Genomic DNA, 20472 nt, shown 5'->3' on the forward strand with positions numbered 1-20472 from the left:
GCTGCCACTTGTAATTTTATTTCTTTTTTTTCCCTTTTCTCTACTTTTATTTATTTATTTATTTTGACAGAGTCTCACTATGTAGCCCTGGCTGTCCTGGAACTCACAGTGAAGACCAAGATAGTCTTGGACTCACACAGATCTGCTTGCTTCTGCCTCCCTAATGCTAGGATTAAAGGCATGCATCACTACACCCAGAATAATTTGATTTCTTGGTACTAGATATTTTAACAAAGGTGATATAAAATCTCAAAGTAATTTTAAATTTCAATTTTCATTATTCAATGGCTGGAATTGGTAGAAAAAAATCTTCAACATACTTAATGGCCACTTGCATTTCTTCTTTTGAGGGGAAATGCCCGATCTGTTGATTGGCAGTTTGTTTTCTGGTGTTTAGTTTATGTAGCTCCTTGTGTATTCTAGCTAGTACTACTTTATCTGAAATATCACTGAAAAAGATTTCTCTCCCAGTCTGTAGGCTATCTTGTCATTTTATTGATAGTTCCTTTTTCTGTGCAGAAGCATTTTGATTTCAGGTGATACCATTTATCATGTATTTGGGGTTGTTTCCTAAGCTGGAGTTCTATTTAAAAACTTGTTGCATATGCCTATATTCTGAAATGTATTCCTTTAGTAGTTCCATTGTTTCTTGTTTTAAATTTAGATGTCAGAATCAGATTGAATTAATTTTTGTGAGAGGTGAGAGATATGAATCTAATTTTAATTTTCTGCAGGAGGATATCCAGTTTTGACCAAATCCACTTGTTGAAAAGAATGTTTCTTCCCAGGCTATGTTTTTCATACCCTAGTTAAAATTTAGATGTTTATAGCCATGTGGTTTTAGCTCTAGGTGTTTATTATGTTTTATTGGTCTGCATGTTTGTTTTTATGTCAGCACTATGCTCTCTTTAGCATTATGTTTCTGTAGTATAGAGGTCAGGTAATATGTTGACTCTAGCTGTGTTGTTTCTTAGAAATTCTTTGGCTATTTGTTGTCCTTTGTGTTTCTATATGCATTTGAAGATTGGTGTTGTGGTTAGGGTTTTTATTGGTGTGATGAAACACCATGACCAAAAGTAACATGGGAAGGAAAGAGTTTTTGTTGTTTACATTTTCTGTATCACAGTTCATCATCAAAGGTAGTCAAATCAAGAACTCAAACAGGGCAGGAACCTGGAGACAGGAACTGATGCAAAGGACATAGAAGAACACTGCCTATTGGCTTACTTCTCATGAATTTCTCATAGAACCCAGGACTACCATCCCAGGGGTGGCATTACTCAGTGTGATCTGGACCCTTCCACATTAACCATCAATTAAGAATATACACCACAGTCTTGCCCATAGGCCAATCTAGTGGAATAATTTTCTCAATTGCACATCCCTCTTCCAAAATGACTCTAGCTTGTGTCAGGCTGACATAAAACTAGGCAGGACAATTTGCTATTTTCTAGCTATGTGAAGAAAATTGTTGGAATTTTGATGGGAATTACACTGAATTTGTAGTTTGATTTGGTAGTTTAACTCTTTTCACTGTCTTAATTCTGCCAAACCAGGAACATGGAAGAATACTAAACTGACTCTTCTCCATCTCTTACTCTGATAGTCCATGTGATTACGCCGGAGTCACTCAAGTATCTAAAACAATATCTTTAATTTAAAATTCATGACTTTGATTACATCCACAAAATCCCCTTTCCCTTTCACGAAAGCCCCCTTTACTCTCCAGGAAGAAAGATATTATCTGTCTTCTGTGGACTGCTAAACAAGAGTTGTTTATTTCCTTTTCTTCTTTATAATCCAAAGAAGGTACACGGAGCTCAACTTTCCTAGGACCAGTTTTTATGTACAGCTACTTTTGAGAGTTGGGGACCAAGAGGAGAAATGGCTGCAAATGGATCTGTGTGCTTTGCTGATGACCCTTACCCCAGGTAATGGAAGAAAAACGTTTTTCTTGTAGGAAAGTAAGCATCGGATTCTTTCATAAGATGTTTAGCTGTTACTTAGAAGAGGTTTTGGATAAAAGTACAGGTAAGACAAATAAAGAATGGCAAAATTCTTGTTTTACTTTCAGAAAAAAAAAAGATTATAAATTGTCAACTAAAACTACAAATAGAACCAAATCTCTTCTTCTATTTGGAGCATGAAGAACTAAACATTGAATAAAAATGTAATCCTTGGTACTGCCAAAGCAAGGAGCTTCCTGAAATAGCTCATTAAGATGTCATATCTCCTTTGGTGGGCTACTATTTTGACATTTTTAAGCGTGGAATTTGCCTTTTGTGTATTATACAGTGTCTCATCAAGGGACCAACAAAACCTTGTTACAATCAAGCGGATGTATTAGCACCATCAAAAGTAGATTCCCTTGGTTTTTCCATCAACACTTCATATAAGTAATTAACTCCACTTTTCTAGACAGCAGGCTGTTTCTCAAAGCCAGAGATGCCCACCCACTGCTGTCTTCAGATGCTGTTTTCTGCAAATGGAACAGAGCAGATGGAAATGATACAGGGATGGAGTATTGAAAAAAGGGAGAAAATTCAATTCAAGTGACATTTGGGTGCTAGGGATTTGAGTTGGCTCTTATTTTTCAGTTTCTTCCACAGACATGCTGTGTACTGCATATAGACCTAGAATATAATTGCTGGTTCAAAGTCACCTTATGCCCCTTAAGTATAGAAAGAGTGTCATTTAGTTACCTTGAAATTCTGTACAAAATGAAGATGGCGCAAAGATCCATCTTCTTTGCATTAAGTTTTTTAAGAAAAGATGAAGCATGTGAGTCTCATGTGGCCTAAGCCATGTCAATTTTTTTGAAGACTTTTATTTTCTGTTTTATATTTCTAATATTTTTATTATGATATATTTCACTGTTTTTTTTACTGTATTTAATTTAGTTAGGTTTTAATTAAAAGATCTATGGATTAGAAAATCTCTTATAGGTTTTGAAAATTCTCAGCTGTTGGACTTTCCAATATGCTATTATTCTACATTTTGCCTGCCATTTTACATTTACTATTTTCTCCATTCCTTTAATTTTTCATGACAGGGTTTTCTCTAGCACTTTCCTTATCACATTTACCTTCCTGGGAGTGGTGTTGTTGGGAGAACTCTTTTTTTTTTTTTTAATTTAATATAAGTTTATATATAAGCCATGGGTTCCCCTGTCCTCCCCTGTCCAGCCCCACTCCTTCCCCCCAGTACCTCCCCTTCATTCCCCCAGGAATTCAGCTCAACCAGGTAGATTCAATACAGGCAGGTCCAGTCTCCTCCTTCCAGGCTGAGCAAAGTGTCCCTGCATAAGCTCTAGGTTCCAAACAGCCAGCTCATGCACTAAGGACAGGTCCTGGTCCCACTGCCTGGGTGCCTCCCAAAGAGTTCAAGCTATTCAGTTGTCTCACTTATTCAGAAAGCCTGATCCAGTGGGGGGCTCCTCAGCTTTTGGTTCATAGTTCATGTATTTCCATTAGTTTGGCTATTTGTCCCTGTGCTTTTTCCAATCTTGGTCTCAACAATTCACACTCTTACAATCCTTCCTATTTCTCGACAATTGGACTCCTGGAGCTCCACCTGGGGCCTGGCTGAGGATCTCTGCATTCACTTCCATCAGTTATTGGATGAGAGTTCTAGCATGACAGTTAGGGTGTTTGGCCATCTGATCACCAGATTAGGTCAATTCAGGCTTTCTCTTGAACAATGCCAGTAGTCTACAGTGAAGGTATCATTGTGGATTTCTGGGGACCTCTCTAACACTTTGCTTCTTCCTATTCTAATATGGTCTTCATTTATCATGGTCTGTTATTCCTTGTACTCCCTTTCTGTTCTTGATCCAGCTGGGATCTCCTGCTCCCCTAAACTCTCTTTACCTCGAAACTTGCCCTTTATTACCCCCACTCACATCCAGGTTGTTCATATAGATCTCATCCATTTCTCTGTCATTGGGTGATCTCTGTGTGTTTCTTAGGGTCCTATTTTCAAGGTAGCCTACCTGGAGTTGTGAGTAGTGGTCTAGTCATCTTTGTTTTACATCTACTATCCTCCTATGAGTGAGTACATACCATGTTTGTTTTTATGAGTCTTGGTTACCTCATTCAGGATGATTTTTTTTCTAGATCTATCCATTTGCCTGCAAACCTCATGATGTCATTGTTTTGCTCTGCTGAGTAGTACTCCATTGTGTATATGTACCATATTTTCTTTATCCATTCTTCAGTTGAAGGGCATCTAGGTTGTTTCCAGGTTCTGGCTATTACAAACAATGCTGATATGAACATAGCTGAGCAAATGGCCCTTGTGGTATGATTGAGCATTCCTTGGGTATATGCCCAAGGGTGGTATAGCTGGGTCTTAGGGGAGATAGAATCCCAATTTTCTAAGGAAGCGCCATATTGATTTCCAAAGTGGCTGTACAAGCTTGCATTACCACCAGCAGTGGAGGAGAGTTCCCCTTGCTCCACATCCTCTCCAGCATAAGCTGTCTTCAGTGTTTTTGATCTTAGCAATTCTGACAGGTGTAAGGTGGTATCTCAGAGTCATTTTTATTTGCATTTCCTGGATAATTAGGGATGTTGAGCAATTCTTTAAATGTCTTTTAGCCATTTGAGCTTCCTTTGTTGAGAATTCTCTGTTTAGTTCTATAGCCCATTTCTTAAGTGGACTGTTGGGCATTTTGATGTCTAATTTCTTGAGTTCTTCATATATTCTGGATATCAACCCTCTGTCAGATGTGGGGTTGGTGAGACCTTATCCCATTCTCTAGGCTGTTGCTTTGTCTTGTTGACTGTGTCCTTTGCTCTACAAAAGCTTCTTAGTTACAACAGGTCACATTGATTGATTGTTTCTCTCAGTGACTGTGCTACTGGTGTTATATTTAGAAAGTGATCTCCAGTGCCAATGTGTTCAAGAGTACTTCCTACTTTCTCTTCTGTCAGGTTCAGAGTAAGTGGATTTATGTTGAGGTTTTGTTGTTGTTGTTGTTGTTGTTGTTGTTGTTGTTGTTTTCTTTTTGCCAGAGCTGAGGACCGAACCCAGGGCCTTGTGCTTGCTAAGCAAGCTCTCTACCACTGAGCTAAATCCCCAAACCCATGTTTAGGTCTTTGATCCACTTGGACTTAAGTTTTGTGAACAGTGACAGATATGGATCTATTTGCTGCCTTCTACACGTTGACATCCAGTTATGCTAGCACCATTTGTTGAAGATGCTTTCTTTTTTCCCATTGTACAGTTTTGGCTTCTTTGTCAAAAATTATATGTTCATAGGTGTGCGGGTTAATGTCAGGGTCTTCAATTTGATTCCATTGGTCCACATGTCAGTTTTTATGCCAATACCAAGCTGTTTTTGTTACATTCGTCGATGCTGTGGAATATATATTTAATGATGCAAAGATGTGCTGCATTCTTTTATGTTGCATTTGTTTAACTCTGTAAAGCTGTGTTTCTTTTGCCTGCCTAAGACACTTGATTGGTCTAATAAAGACTTGCATGATCATTAACTAGGCAAGAGAGAGAAATAGGCAGGACTAGCATACATAGAGGATAAATAGGAAGAGGAATCTAGGGAAGAGAAAGAATAGCAAGGAGTGAGGAAAGGAAAAGGGAGGAGGATGCAAGGGGCCAGCCACCCAGCAACACAGCCAGTCACAGAGTAAAAAGGAAAGAAAACTATATAGAATAAAGAAAGGTAAAAAGCTGAGAAGTGAACTGTACTTAAAGAGAAATAGGATAATATAAGTTGGAAAAGCTGGTTAGAAACAAGCCAAGCTAAGACCTGACATTCATAAGTAAGAATAAGTCTCCATGTATTTATTTGAGAACTGGGTTTCAGGCCCCCCTAAAGTTGACCTGGTACCTACGTAAAACTGTCACCATGTGTTCTAGTGTCTGTGACATGGAAAGGTACTCTGCAGGCCACCCAACCCAACCAAATCTTTGATCTACAATCTGTCCAGCCTGCTTTCTTCTAGCTCTCAGGACCTCCAGCCTAGGGGTGGAATCAACAATCATGCATGGACTGAGCTCTTGCATGTGTATCATTGTAGTTGGTAGCCATTCCAGCCTTGGCCTGGAAGTTCCAACTCCCACTGAGGCTTCAGTAATGGTCATACTTACAAGGGGGGCTGGGAGAGGACACTGAAGACCCAGGATCCAAAAGAGAGGGATCTGTTGGTGATTGGACCCTGGATGCTGGAGGTAGACCAAGCAGAGTTCTCCAGAGAATATCGCCAGACTATGCCATAACTTTGCCAGATCCTACAACCAACCTATCCCTTCATTTGTAAGTTACACCACAAAATAAACCTCCCCTTTAACTATGTGGAGTGGCCTTAATAATTTCCCCCATACATCACAAATTAAGAAAATGTCCTACAGGCTTGCCTATAGCCTGGACTTATGAAGACATGTTCTCAATGAGGTTCCTTTCTCTGAAAATTCTAGCTTGTGTCAAGTTGACATAAAACTAGCTAATACATGAACACATTTATGTAACAACAATCAATGAAAAAAGAGGCTGTAGATTTGATGGAGATCAAGAAGGCATCTTGAGAGGATTTGGAGAAGGTAAAAAGAATGGTGGGATGGTGTACTCATATTCAAATTTCAAAAATAAAATAAGTATTTTTTTTCAAAAGAATATTAGCCAGGATTCTCCAGAGTGATAAAACTCAAGGATTATTTAAACATAGGGTTTATTTCAAGAATTAGCTTCTGTGACTATTAAGGCTGAAAAAAAATTTTTTTTTTTGCTTTGCTTTGTTCTGTGTTAGCTGTTGACCAGGGAAAGGTAATGTTAAAGTGCTACTACCTGAAGGGATGATGGTTATTTTCTTGTCCTAGGCTGAATAGTTTGGAGTAGATCTGTGTACCAGCTCAACCAACCTGGCAGAAGGAGGGAAAACACAGCTTCCTATACATGTTGTTTTGTGCATGTCCTCAATAGATGGAGTGATGCCCATGTGCATTCAAGAGGTGATTTTGTTTGCTGCTGTCTTGCCACCTATTTGCTGATTTATTCCAGAACTCTTCTCACAAAAAAATCCAGGCATTCTCATATTAGTAGTTAATAAGATGCCTTAGGAATGCTCTGGCCCAGGGAAGTTGAAATATAAAACTAACTATTAAAAACTACTTGGTAGCTTTCCAAAATATCAAGGCTGCAAAAGACCAAAACAAGCTGAGGAGCTATCCATATCCAAAAGACAAAGAATGTGTTGCAAGATTATATATATAATCCAACATTGGGATTTTGAGTATGAATTTTATTTTTTCTACTTCAAAAGAAACTCCTAGAAAATTAGTGAAATATGAGCAAAATATGTAAACAATTATGCTGTTTTAATGCCAATGTTGTTATTTTGATTATTTTATTCTGATCATATAAAAGAACTTATATGTTCTTTTTTCATCAATGATTTATTTATTATTATTTTATTATTATTATGTGTGTAGATAAACAATTTTGTGTATGGTTGCCATCCAAAGCCAGAGGCATCATATCTCCCAACAGCTGGAGTTTGAAGTAGTTCCTGTGTAGCTGAAGATTTCTCCAGTCCCGCCAGGACCCATAGCCACTCAGACCCAAGTAAACACACAGAGACTAATATTGCTTATAAATTGCATGGCCGTGGCAGGATTCTAGTTATCTAGTTCTTATATCTTAAATTAACCCATTTCTATTAATCTATAAGTTGCCATGTGGCTTGTGGCTTACTGATACTTTATATCTTGTTTCTCATAGCAGCAGCTGGAAGCATCTCCTGACTCAGCCTTCTACTTCCCAGAATTTTCCTCTCTTCTTATCCCACCTCTACTATACTTCCTGCCTGGCTACTAGCCAATCAGCATTTTATTTATCAGTCAATCAGAGCAACATATTTATAGCATACAGAAAGACATCTCTAGCACTTCCTCTTTTCTTTTTAATTTTGCCAAATACAAATAGACTAGATGTTGTAACTGTAATTCTTGCTTGATAATTTTTTGTTATATGTAATTTTACTATGTTAAAATTAAAACTTTCCTTTTTGAAAAAAAGAAAAGATAGCTAGAATCCTGCCACGGCCATAGAGTTTATAAGTAATACAAGTCTCTATGTGTTTATTTGGGTCTGAGCAGCTGTGGGCCTGGGAGGGACTGGAGAAAACTACAGTTTCATTCCTGTCCTATGTGGATGCTGGGAACAAAGATCAGGTCTTCTCAAGGAACAATACATGCACTTAACCATTGAGCTATCACTCCAGGCCCAGCTCCTTTGTGTTTAAAGGGGCTTTCCCTAAGCACCCTCTTTCCCTATTAATTCCTGCTTTTAAACCTATATTGAAACCTTTTCTTAATAAATTCCAACTTTGTTTCATAAACATACAAAGTACACAAACTTTTAGGAATAAAGAGGCATCAGTTTGCAATTTAAACCCACATGCCTTACAAAAATAATGTTATAGTAATATCCATTGATATATAGACATAAGTAAACAATGCCATTATTTATTAGTTCTTGGAATAGAATGCATTTTGCTCTTCCTTCCCCATCTCTTCCATATCCATCTCCCTCTTTCCTACTCACCCAACTTTTTGTCCTCTTTGATATATAAGAGGCCACATTCTTCAAGGAAACATATTTTAACAATTGCAAAAGTCTTCTTGAAATCAAGCTGGAATTAGGGGTTCTTTGAGCCATTTTACTGCTTTTGTGTCAGTCAGTTACTTTCCAATACAATTCTACAGAGCAAATGGTAAGGTTCTAAGAATGAGATATACATCTAATGGAAAAGTAGAAGGATTAAGTGAAAGGGGAGAGGAAAGAATATTTGATGAGTCTGCTATCTAGTACATAATTATTCATCACTCTTTGTGTTACCATGTCACAGGATTTACTCTGCGTGACAGGAGTGCAGCAGTGAACACAGGGAGGCAGGGTGTCTGTCTATGTGGATCTCATATGCTAGAGGAGTGGTTCTGAACTTTCCTAATGCTGCAACCCTTTTAATACAGTTCCTTGTGTTGTTGTGACCCCAACAATAAAATTAATTTTGTTGCTACTTCATAACTGTTATTTTCTTCCTGATATGAATTATAATGTAAATAGCTGCATTTTCTGATGGTGATAGGTGACTCCTGTGAAAGGGATTTTTGACCCCCAAAGGGGTTATGACCCACAGGTTGAGAACCACTGTTTTAGAGGGAAGAAAAAAACCACAACACAAATGCACTACTAAGATCATTTCTAGAAGACCTGCTTGGAGTTGATTTTGTTGCTTTCAGCCTGTAATTTATTTTTATCTGGACCACAGCCTTGGTGGTAGATATGGAGGAAAGTAAATGGATTTGGTGAAGTATTTAGTAAATAAAATAGTCACAGATCAATTTACTGGTGTGTATAGCAGGTATTATCAAGGGTTGTTAAAGGACTATTGGTTTCCATCTTTTGGTACTTCTCAAATATTCAGTCATCAAAATGAACAAATACTATAGCATCTAAGTTGAAATATATATATATATATATATATATATATATATATTATATTTATATATATATTATATAATATATATATGCTTCTGCTCCAAAGAAGCTTTAAGTAACTTAGACTAGTAAGTAAAATTTGAGATCAGTTGCTGTTCACTGAACAGTCCACCACAATGCTCTTTTATTAATTAGTTTAATTTATTTATTTTCATGCCATTTTAAAATGCACAGTCCACTCAACTTTAAGCTCTCATGTTTCTCAAATGTCTACCTCTTTTCTCATATCTACCTACCACTAAAATCTACGGACCTATGAGGCCATGTTTATTTAAACCACCACACCCTCCAACAGAGAGAGTTATATGGAGTGTGTATCTATCCACAGAATCCACTTTTTTATGACAAAAATGAGGTATTTATAATTGCAATGGATCTTTAAGGCATCTCTCTTCCATGTGGTACCTCAGCAATTCATACACTCCATTCTCCTACAGTTGCTTTGACATTGGGAAGTATGTGAGAAAATCACATACTTGTTCTCAGATGCCACAGTGACATGTCTCTTCAGTTCCTAGACCTATTCACACAGTGACACTTAATTACAATGTGACTATGGAGTTGGAGAGTACATGGGTATTTATTTCATCAAGAACTACAGAAAGAAAGGTTAATAGACAAAATTTCTGGTTGTAATACTATTTAGTAATGAAACAAAATATACTTTTGTTCTGTTTAGCAACCCAAAGATCCTTCACCCATGCCTTGTGGAAGCAACTTAAAAAACATACCCAGGTATTACACTGAATTCAGGATCCAGGATCTGAGGGATGCAGCATTGCAGTCTCCCAGTGTTACCATCAATGAAACTTTCTGTTATCTAAGAACCAAACATATGGTGAGTATTGGGAAATAAGCCCTTGTAGACATAGAATCCTCTTCTTTCTTCATGCTTTCATCATGGTGAGATCCAAACATTGCTTGAGTTTTGGGGAAATGCTAAGTTTAGTTTAGAACAAGTTTATTTGCTTTGTTAGCACAAATTTCTTAAAACCTCTCACGCTTCTCATCTATCTGTTTCTAGCAACTTAACTATGTCACTGACCGCATTTCTTCTTAACAGTTTTTACAGTCCTTGTTTTATTACATACTTTTCACAAAGCTTCATTTTCTTAACTTAATGAGGTTCTTTTGATGATGCCAGCCCTCAGTTAAAGAGTTACTATTTTGTTGACAATGTTAGAAGAGTTCCTTTTGTTTTTACTCAGTACAGAGTTTGTTAGTAAATATAAGACCTTGCTTAGTCCTTATGTGATCTAATCCATGGAAGTAGTACCTGTGATAATCATGCATCCCCCACCCTACTACAGTCAGAATGGTGTCTGATTTTAATTATATGTAGGTGAGACTGAACAGCATAAGGTCTGAGTCATTCATTCTATAGGATGGCAAACATACACTGTGGTGATAGTTTATTTGTGCTCTAACAAATTAAGCTTGCCTGGGGATCAGAGGACAAAGCCAGCCACTATATTAAACATAGAGTCAGGTAGTGGTAGCACATGCCTTTAATCCTAGCATTCAGGAGGCAGAGATTCATCCACATCTCTGTGAGTTCAAGACCACACTGGTGGCACATGCTTTTAATCCCAGCACTAGTTAACCATAGAGGTCTGGAGGTCTGTACAGATAGACAAGAAGTGATAGAACTGGGCAGAGAGAGAGGAAGTAAGATGGCAGGGCAAAAGTAGGTATATAAGGCCTGAATATATAGGAAGTAGCTCTCTTGGGCTGAGGATTTCCTAGCGGTAAAAACTTGTGGCTGGCTTTTTCTAGTCCTCTGATCTTTCAACTTTCACTTCAATATCTGGCTCCAGGGTTTTTTTTTTATTATTATTAATAAACCTCTTAAGATTTGTGCTACATTTGGAACCCAACATTTGTGACATGAATTCATGAAAAAGCCACTTGACTGTGGCTTTACAGTCCTCAGCTGAGGCCTAAGCTGCACATGGACAGTTGTGGTGCACACTGGTAGGATTTACTGAAGGAGGCAGAGACAGGAGGATCCTGATTTGGAGGTCAGCCTGAGAGGCTTGTTGAGGAGAGACTGCAGCTGGGGCTGGGCTGGGCCTCAAACAGTAGTGGCAGGACCATGGAGGAGGTAGCTGCTGCTCTGATTAGCCAACTGCTTCTCATCTTGTTGGTGGAGATGGAGACACGGCTGCTGGAGATGAAGGGTTTACTGCTACTTGTTCAGAGAATAATTGCTAGGACCATCATGTTACAAGAGAGCATTGGCAAAGGTTGGTTTGGAGAAGTTTGGCAAGGCAAGTGGTGGGGAGAGGTTGTTGTGAAGATATTCTCTTCTAGGGAAGAATCATTGTGGTTCTGAAAGGCAGAGATTTATCAGACTGTGATGTTATGCCATGAAAACATCCTAGGATTTATAATAGCAGACAACAAAGACAATGGCATATGGACTCAGCTATGGTTGGTGTCCAGTTACCATGAGCATAGATCCCTTTTTGATTACTTGAATAGATACACTGTTACAGTTGAAGGGATAATCAAACTCCTCAGTCCATGGAAAGTTGTCTTGCCCATCTTCACATGGAGATTGTTGGTACCCAAGGAAAGGCAGCTATTGCTCTTAGAGATTTGATTTTAAGACTATCTTGGTGAAGAATGGAACCTGTTGTATTGCAAACTTAGGACTGGATGTGAGACACGATTCTGCCACAGATACTATTGATATTGCTCCAAACCACAGAGGAGGCACTAAAAATTTTCTGCAGGGAATCATGACCATGCCTAACAGCGACTTTGAAGTCTCCAAAAAGATGATAGGGCCCCACAATGATGATTCCATTATGACAATGATAACACCACCAAGATGACAAATACCACCCAAAGATTGGCTTTAGACTATAAACTGCTCAGGATAATTTCAAGATGGCTAGTTGACATAATCCAGCCCTACAGATGACTCAAACAAGGACTCGAGACAAACCTTGCATTTTCCCATTATGCAGAGACTGGACAACAAAAGATACAGCTACCTCTCCCAGAACTTGACAATTAATCCCACAGTTTTTCTTTTCAGGATTCCCTAAAGATACCTTTGCCCCCAGACAACAGGAAGCAATTTTAAACAACACCCACATTCTCAAGAGGTAGGTTGGGTGGTTTTTGGTTATTTCCATTAATGGATAATTGTCATTGTTTAGGACAGTTGGTTACAAGTTGTTAATTGTTAATGGTCAGGAAAAAAGCTAAACAAAGGAAATTAGATTCAAGGTTCTTGTTTGTAAAAAAAAGAAAGAACAGAAAAAGAAAAAAAAAGAGGATATAGATAAGAGATAGATTATTGAATCTACTCTGAAAAAAAGATAGAAATAAGAAAATAAAAGGGGAGATTATTGAATCTAGTCTGAAAAGAAAAAAGAGAGGATATAGATATGTTAAAATAAAAAAGTAGATTATTGAATCTATTTTTAAAAGGCAACTACTAGTTTTAAATATTATATACTGGATTGGATTTTTGTACATTGTATATAAATTATTTATATTGATACAAATTTGAGATTGATTTTGTTAGAAGATACTGTACATATATTTCTAATCTTGTCCAAGGTATTACACCTATACATTTCATTTAACAATGTAGTGCAATTTGCTATTCCTTGAAAGTTATTATTAACAACTATTTGGGATAATAAAGAAACGTAAGTCAGTAGTTAGTCATTACAATTGAACTTGTAGTCATATTAGGTATGCTTTCAAGGTCAAACAGAGATGTATTTTAGATAAACAGATAATCTTCAAACACTTCAAAGTTTTACAGAATATGGCATTTAAGATGATTTAATAATATAGTTTTTTTTTTCTTTCTTTCATTCTTTTTTTTATTTTGAAACAGGGTTTCTCTGTCTCTTTGGAAAATTGTGCTTTACAGATGAGCGATATGTTATGTCTATAGGCTGAAGATGGATGCCCCAACCTTGCAGAGAAATATCAGGTGACTGTCCAGGCAGCCAGCTGCTTCTGTCATTCCTCACATTTTTTGGAAGTTGTTTATTTGTACTTTCTGTTTAACTAGGTAATATTATTTCCTTCTGGGTCTTGAGAGAGTTGAAGAATAGGTAGTTATAGTCTTCCTTGTTAACAAATTCAGAAAAGAAACTTACTAAAGAGGTATAAAGTGTGTAAATTTGAAAGACATCAAAAGATACTTTTGTGTTGGTAATACAACTTAGGATAGAAAGTGAATTAGGTCCAACATTTTGGACACACCAAGATAGGATAAATAATGGAGGTTTGTTTTTTTTTTTTTTAATTTGTCAAATGTTAATAGACTGGACATTGTTAATATAATTCTTGACTGTATATATTGTATATACTTATTATATATAGTTTTTCTTATATTAGTTATAACCTTCTTTTATTATTTTAGACCAAAAAAAGAAATGTGGTGATATTTTATTTGTGTTCTAACAAATAAAGCTTGCCTGGGGACCAGAGGAAAAAGCCAGCCACTATATTAAACATAGAGGCCAGGAAGTGGTAGCACATGCCTTTAATCCTAGCATTTGAGAGGAAGAGATTCATCTGGATCTCTGTGAGTTCAAGGCCACACTGGGAACAGAGCTAGGCATGGTGGCACATGCCTTTAATGTTAACCATAGAGGTCTAGAGGTCTATGAAGACAGGCAGGAAGAGAAAGCTGGGCAGAAAGAGGAAGTGATGTGGCAGGGCACAGAAAGATATATAATGCATGAGTATATAGGAAGTTGCTCTCTCAGGCTGAGGATTTCCTAGTGATAAGAACTTTTGCCTGGCTTTTTCTATTCCTCTGATGTTTCAGCTTTCACCTCAATATCTGCCTTCATGTTTTTTATTAATAAGACTGTCTAGCAATTTGTGTTACAGTACACCATGTCCTCACATTGCTGGGGAGGTTTAGATGACTTTCTCATAAAAGCAAAATCCCACAAAAAACACAACTTTGAACTAGGAAGGTAGCACAGATGGGGTCAAAAGAGGATAAACTGCAGGCACATTTCAAGATAAATCAGCACTAAGTATCAATTGCTCTGTGTTATGACATAGATTAAAAGGGAAATTAGAGTTTCCATGATTTCCTGTTTGGTAAATAAGGATGTGGCTTATACAAGAGTAAAGAGAATGGTGATGAAATATACATTTCTTTTACTCCTTGCCTATAACACAACAAACAGCTACAGATATTTTAAAAAGAAATCATCGATAGTATTTGAAACAGGAAAGAGAGAGACAGTCTAGAAAGGCACAATTAACTAATTATGCCTGAGATAGTAATATTCTGAAATCATAAAAAAATAACTGAAAATACTCATATAAACAGTAGAATCCTTACTTGGAAGAAAAGCTGCGATATCTATGTAATTAGAGTTTAGAGAAGGAGATTTAGCAAGGTGGTGACAGTCACATCCTTATTTAACAAATAGAAAAATTCAGAATAGATAAATATAACCATTGCAATTTATATAGAGATAAAACGATCTGTAAATTCCAGAGAATCTTCTGAATGAAATGATGAATTTAAAAGTACCAATTGGTATAGATATATAAGATCTGTAGATTTTGTAGGAGTTAATTAAGAAAAGTTGCAGTCATTGCAATTGGGGAGAGGCTGGAGGTTAACGAGGGTCAACAAACTTGGGACTTATAAACCAATTAGTATCATTTGACTTTTAAAACAGTGTGTATATATTACTGTGAGAATATGGATAATTAAGAGGATGTTCATAAAGCTTTACATTTTTTTGAGTTCCTTAAACATTATAAGTATGACTAGAAGTGGAAATCATCTAGGGAAAGAGCAAGCCATGTCTGTGTCATCTTTTGACTGGTGACAGCCATAAGTCATAGCTGTGTCTAATTTTATTAGTTCTTCTGAACAGTCACTTTGCTTGTCTGAATTAGTTTCTGTTCCAACTGAAGTCTCCACTAACCTAGAAAAGTGCTATGATGTGGTCATGGCAATTTAACACCAATGCAATGCTGACTTCTTGGCATCATGTCATGAATGGTAAATTAAACATATTAAAAACAAGGCAGGCAGCATTGCCCAGTGATTAACTGTGGCAACTGTCAGGAATTACGCTGAGGTCTGAATGCAAGAGAGGAGGGATGTTTCTGTATGTCAGTGAGAGAGAATGTGGAACATTGTGTGTATAGGCTGAAGTGAAAGCATACTAATGGCAGTGACAGTAATGAGATTATATGTATTATAAGCACTGACAATTATGTGCTCATTACTAAAATACACAAAGGGAAATGAGCACAATTATGTTGCAGACACTATGGGATGGTGAACTTATTATGCTATTCTCGCTGTATTTATAAAAGTTTGCTGCTAAGTTTCATGCATTGTGTGTGTAAATTTAATATTTTTGTCTTTCTATAGCCCCATGAGATTTGAGAAAACTGATATTGAAAAAAGTTATCCCAGAAATAATTTTCTAGGAGCCATCTGCTTCTGTTTTGTTTTTTTTTTCTCTTTAATTCCTTAGAGAATTTGAATGATATATGAACGGTGGGAGAGTGAAGGGCTTCCAATCCCCTCCAGTCAATATAATGGTTGTCTTTACTTTATATAATAATGCCATCAGCTTAGACAAAGCAGTGTGAAATTCCCTGGGCTTTTACAACTTTTTTTTTTTTTTTTTTGTGGAGTTGAGGATTGGATCGAACCCAGGGCCTTGTGTTTGCTAGGTAAGCACTCTACCACTGAGCTAAATCCCTAGCCCATAAAATTTTTTATTTAGAGTTTAAGACCCTAAGAGATGAAATGGCTTGCCTGAGGTCAAACTGAGCTAGAAGGGGAATCAAGCACCTGTCTACAGTGTATGCTTCTGATATGGCACTCTATTTTACTGATTCAATTACAAATGGCTTTGGACAAGAGCATGCTTTTACTATGCTGACCAACACAGGGAAGGACTGTTCTGATATGACAGAAGTTGGAAGTTTATATTAGTCTAGGGCAGCAGATGAGCTGCACTGTAAAACCCGGGGAATGATCCACTAAACCAAACTTGAAATTTTTCAGTGTTCATTTATGTTTCACATTATTATTCTAATGATAGTTTTATTTTTCCTTTTATTAAACACAGATTCTTTTCTCATACAATATTATCTGAATATTCCTTCTACCCCTCCCAGTTTCTTCCCATCTCTTCTTCCATCTAGATCTACTCCCTATCTGTGTCTCGTTAGACAAGAGCCGGGTTCTAGGAGATAACAACAAACCATAACAAAAATATAGTAGGATTAAAATGAAAACCATCATATTGAAGTTGGGTCTGAAAAGCCAAAAGAGAAATAAAAGAGCCCCAAGAGAAGGCACAAAAGTCGTAGATTCACTCATTTTCGCATTCAGGAGTCCCATAAAAGTGCTAAACTGAAAGCTGTAGTGTGTATGCAGAGGACCTGGTTCAGACCCATGCAAGCCCTGTGCGTGCTGCTTCAGTCTCTGTGAATTCATATGAGCTTTGCTCAGTTGTTTTAGAGGACCTTCTTCTCCTGTTTTCCTTGGTCCCCTCTGACTTACCCCTACTCTTGCCTCCTCTTCAGAAGGGTTCACTGAACTTTGAAGAGAGGGACTTGATGGTGACATCTCACAGTTGTGTTTTCTGAGCCCCCCAACTGCTCCCAGTGCAATGTCTGGCTGAGGGTCTCTGTATTTTTCCTGTCTGTATCAGGAGGAAGCCTCTCTGATGATGGTATAATAGAATACCACCAAGAGTTATTATATTATTATGTACATATATATTTTTAGACTAGTACTTGATTTTATCCTAGATCTCTGGCCTATCTAGACTCTAGCTCTTGGTCATCTAAGCAGTGTCCAGTATGGGTTCCATATCATGAGGTGAGTCTTAAGTCAAATCAGACATTGGTTGGTTACTTCCACAGGGTTTGTGCCACCATTGCCTGAGCATATTTTGCAGGCAGGACAGATTGTGGATCAAAGGTTTTGTGATTGTGTTAGTGTTTAGCTTTCTTTCTTGGTAGCCTGCAGAGTACCTTTCCATGGCATAGACACCAGTACATGGGGTGAAGGTTCTTTGTAGGCACTAGCTCGACCTCTCCAAGTTCAATGAATTGTGTGTGTGTTGTCTTCAGCTATACGGGTTTGCTGTTGGTTTTTGGAGAGTGACCTTTTATCTTGGCAACTGCCTGGGTTGTTTGAGGCTTTCCATGGGACCCCAATTGGCCAACAACTCAATTGGATGAAACCCAGCCCTGGCACTTGAAGTTTCACTTTTGTGACAAAAGAGGACCAGTAGTTTGTCTCCCTCATCATTATTATTAGACTACATTAGGATCACTTTCACATGTTATAGGCAGTTTCCACTGCTGTAGGTTTCCATACTGGCCCTCAAATGCTCTTCAATTCTAGTTATCTCTCCTCTTATTCCCTCCTTTCCTCTTCCCACCTGATCCTCTAATTCTCTGCCTGCCCTGCCCTGATCCAGCCCACCCATAAAATCTATTCTATTTCTACCTCTCAGGTAGATCCATGTGTCTCCTGTTAGCATCTGAGAGAAGCCCTGCAAAACAGGACCAACAGTCACGTATGCAACCAGCCAGAGCGTTTATGGAAAAGACTGCCAGCATGTTGGGGTGGCAAATGGGACCCCCAAAGAAGGTTATAAGCCCCTTTTAAGAGGAGTTAGGGGAATTCCAGGGAGGAGAGATTAGTCCAGGCCTGATTGGTGGAGGAAAGATTAGTTTGGGGCTGATTGGTGGGAGGCTGTAGTGGCTAGAGACTTTCCAGTGGCAGGGTAGGGAAAGCTATCTTTAGCTAGCAGAATGCCAGGAGGGGTACCTTCTGAGCCAGCAAAGGGGTTATGGGGTGCCTGCTGAGCTAGCTGAATGCTGTGCAGCACCTGCTGATTGGTTGTCCCTAAGTTGTAGGTTTTCTGTGAACTGCTTGTTTAGCTCCTGCCCTTTTTAGTGAACCAAAACTAAGGCCTGCCTGGTCTCTGTCATGGCTCTTGTCTACACTCCCTGCCCCCACAGGCCCTATTATTCCCTTTGTCCCTTCCTCTATGCCTAACCCATCTGAGTCTACAGATTGTAGCTTCCTTATGAATACATACCATATTTATCTTTCTGAGTTTGGGTTTCCTCATTCAGGGTGATTTTTTCTAGGTCCTTCCATTTGCCTGCAAATTCCATAATGTCTTTCTTTTTAATTGTTGGGTAATATCTCCTTGAGTAAATGGAACATATTTTCTTTATCCATTCTTCTGTTGAGGGTCATCTATGTTGTCTTCAATTTCTTCCTATAAGGATAGAACAGCAATGAACACTGTTGAGCAAGTGTTCTTGTGGTAGGATCCTGTGAGATGTTCTATATGTTGTGAATATGTTGCTCTGATTGGTTGATAAATGAAATGCTGATTGGCCAGCAGCCAGACAGGAAGTATAGGTGGGATAAACAGACAAGGAGAATTTTGGGAAGAGGAAGGCTGAGTCAGTAGACCTGCCCACTGTCTAGGGAGCAGCATGTAATGGCCCACAGGTAAAACTATGGAACACATGGTGATATATAGATTAACAGAAATAGGCTGAGTTTAAGTGCAAGAGCTAGTCAGTAGTAAGCCTGAGCTAATTGCCAAACAATTTTAATTAATATAAACTTCTGGGTGATTATTTTATAAATGGCTGTGGGGTCCATGGGGGTGGACAGGACCAGAGAAAACTTCAGCTACAGTAGGATGAAGTGTCCTTTGGGTATATGCCTAAGAGTAGTATAACTTGTTCTTGAGATAGATGGATTCCAATCCTTCCAAGGAACTGCTGTACTGATTTCTCTAGTGGCTCTACAAGTTTTCACTCCCTCTCGAAATGGAGGAATGTTTTGCTCTATATCCTTGATAGCATGAGCTGTCACTTTTATTATTGATCATAGCCATTCTGACAGATGTAAGATAATAAGATAAAACAAAAACCCACCATGTGGTGATATATTGTGTACCCTAATAAAATTTGCCTGAAGATCAAAGAACAGAACAAGCCACTAGATTAAACATAGAGGCCAGGGAGTGGTGGCACATACCTTTAATCCTAACACTTGGGAGGCAGAGATCCATCTGAATCTCTGTAAGTTCAAAACCACCATGGATTACATGAGATTCATTCAATCTAGGAGAGAAATAGAGCCAGACAGTGGTACACACACCTTTAATCCTAGTACTTAGGAGTTACATGCCTTTAATCCCATTGAGATCTCATGCCTTTGCTACCAGTATTTGGGAAGCACACATGCCATTAATCCCAGCGCTAGGAAGGAAGTGATGGCTGAGCAGAGAAAGGTATATAAGGTGTGAAGAGACAGAAACTAAGCCTTTTAGCTAGAGGGAGGCCTTTTGGCTGAGGACTCAGAGACATTCAGTCAGAGGATTCATGGAGTTGGCAAGGTGGGAAGTGGCTGTGGCTTATTCTTTTGTCTCTCTGATCTTTCAGCTTTTACTCCAATATCTAGTACCAAGTTTTTATTAAAAGACCATTTAACAATTCATGTAACACCATCATATTGAAGTAGGACAAGGCAAACTGACAGAAGGAAAAGAGCCAAAGAGAAGGCACAAGAATCTGAGATCCACTCATTTGTTCACACATTCAAGAGTCCCATAAAAATAGTAAACTGAAAGCTATGATACATATGCAGAGGTCCTGGTGCTGATCCATATAGGCCCTGTGCTTGCTGCTTCAGTCTCTGTGAACTCTTTCTTCCATCTTGGTGCCTGTGGAGGCCTTCCTGGAACAACAGGACTTCTAAAGGGCAAATACATCTGGAAGGCTGTGATGCAAGACCATTTTTAGCTGGCTGTAAGCAAGGTCTCCAGAACCAAAGAGAGCACATGGCTCTTCTTAAAATTGAAGGTGTTTTTCCCAAGCTGAAACTGAATTCTACTTATACCAGATATGTGCTTTTATGTGTATAAAGCAAAATC

The 20472-nt window shown here is 38.2% G+C and overlaps 1 pseudogene; it reads left to right on the forward strand.

Moving 5' to 3' along the window:
- The first annotated feature begins 11615 nt into the window (after positions 1-11615).
- Positions 11616-13447, forward strand: LOC118580090 (annotated as a pseudogene).
- The last annotated feature ends 7025 nt before the right edge of the window (positions 13448-20472 follow it).

This window comes from Onychomys torridus, chromosome 3, assembly GCF_903995425.1.
Source record: "Onychomys torridus chromosome 3, mOncTor1.1, whole genome shotgun sequence".
Lineage (NCBI taxonomy): Eukaryota > Metazoa > Chordata > Mammalia > Rodentia > Cricetidae > Onychomys > Onychomys torridus.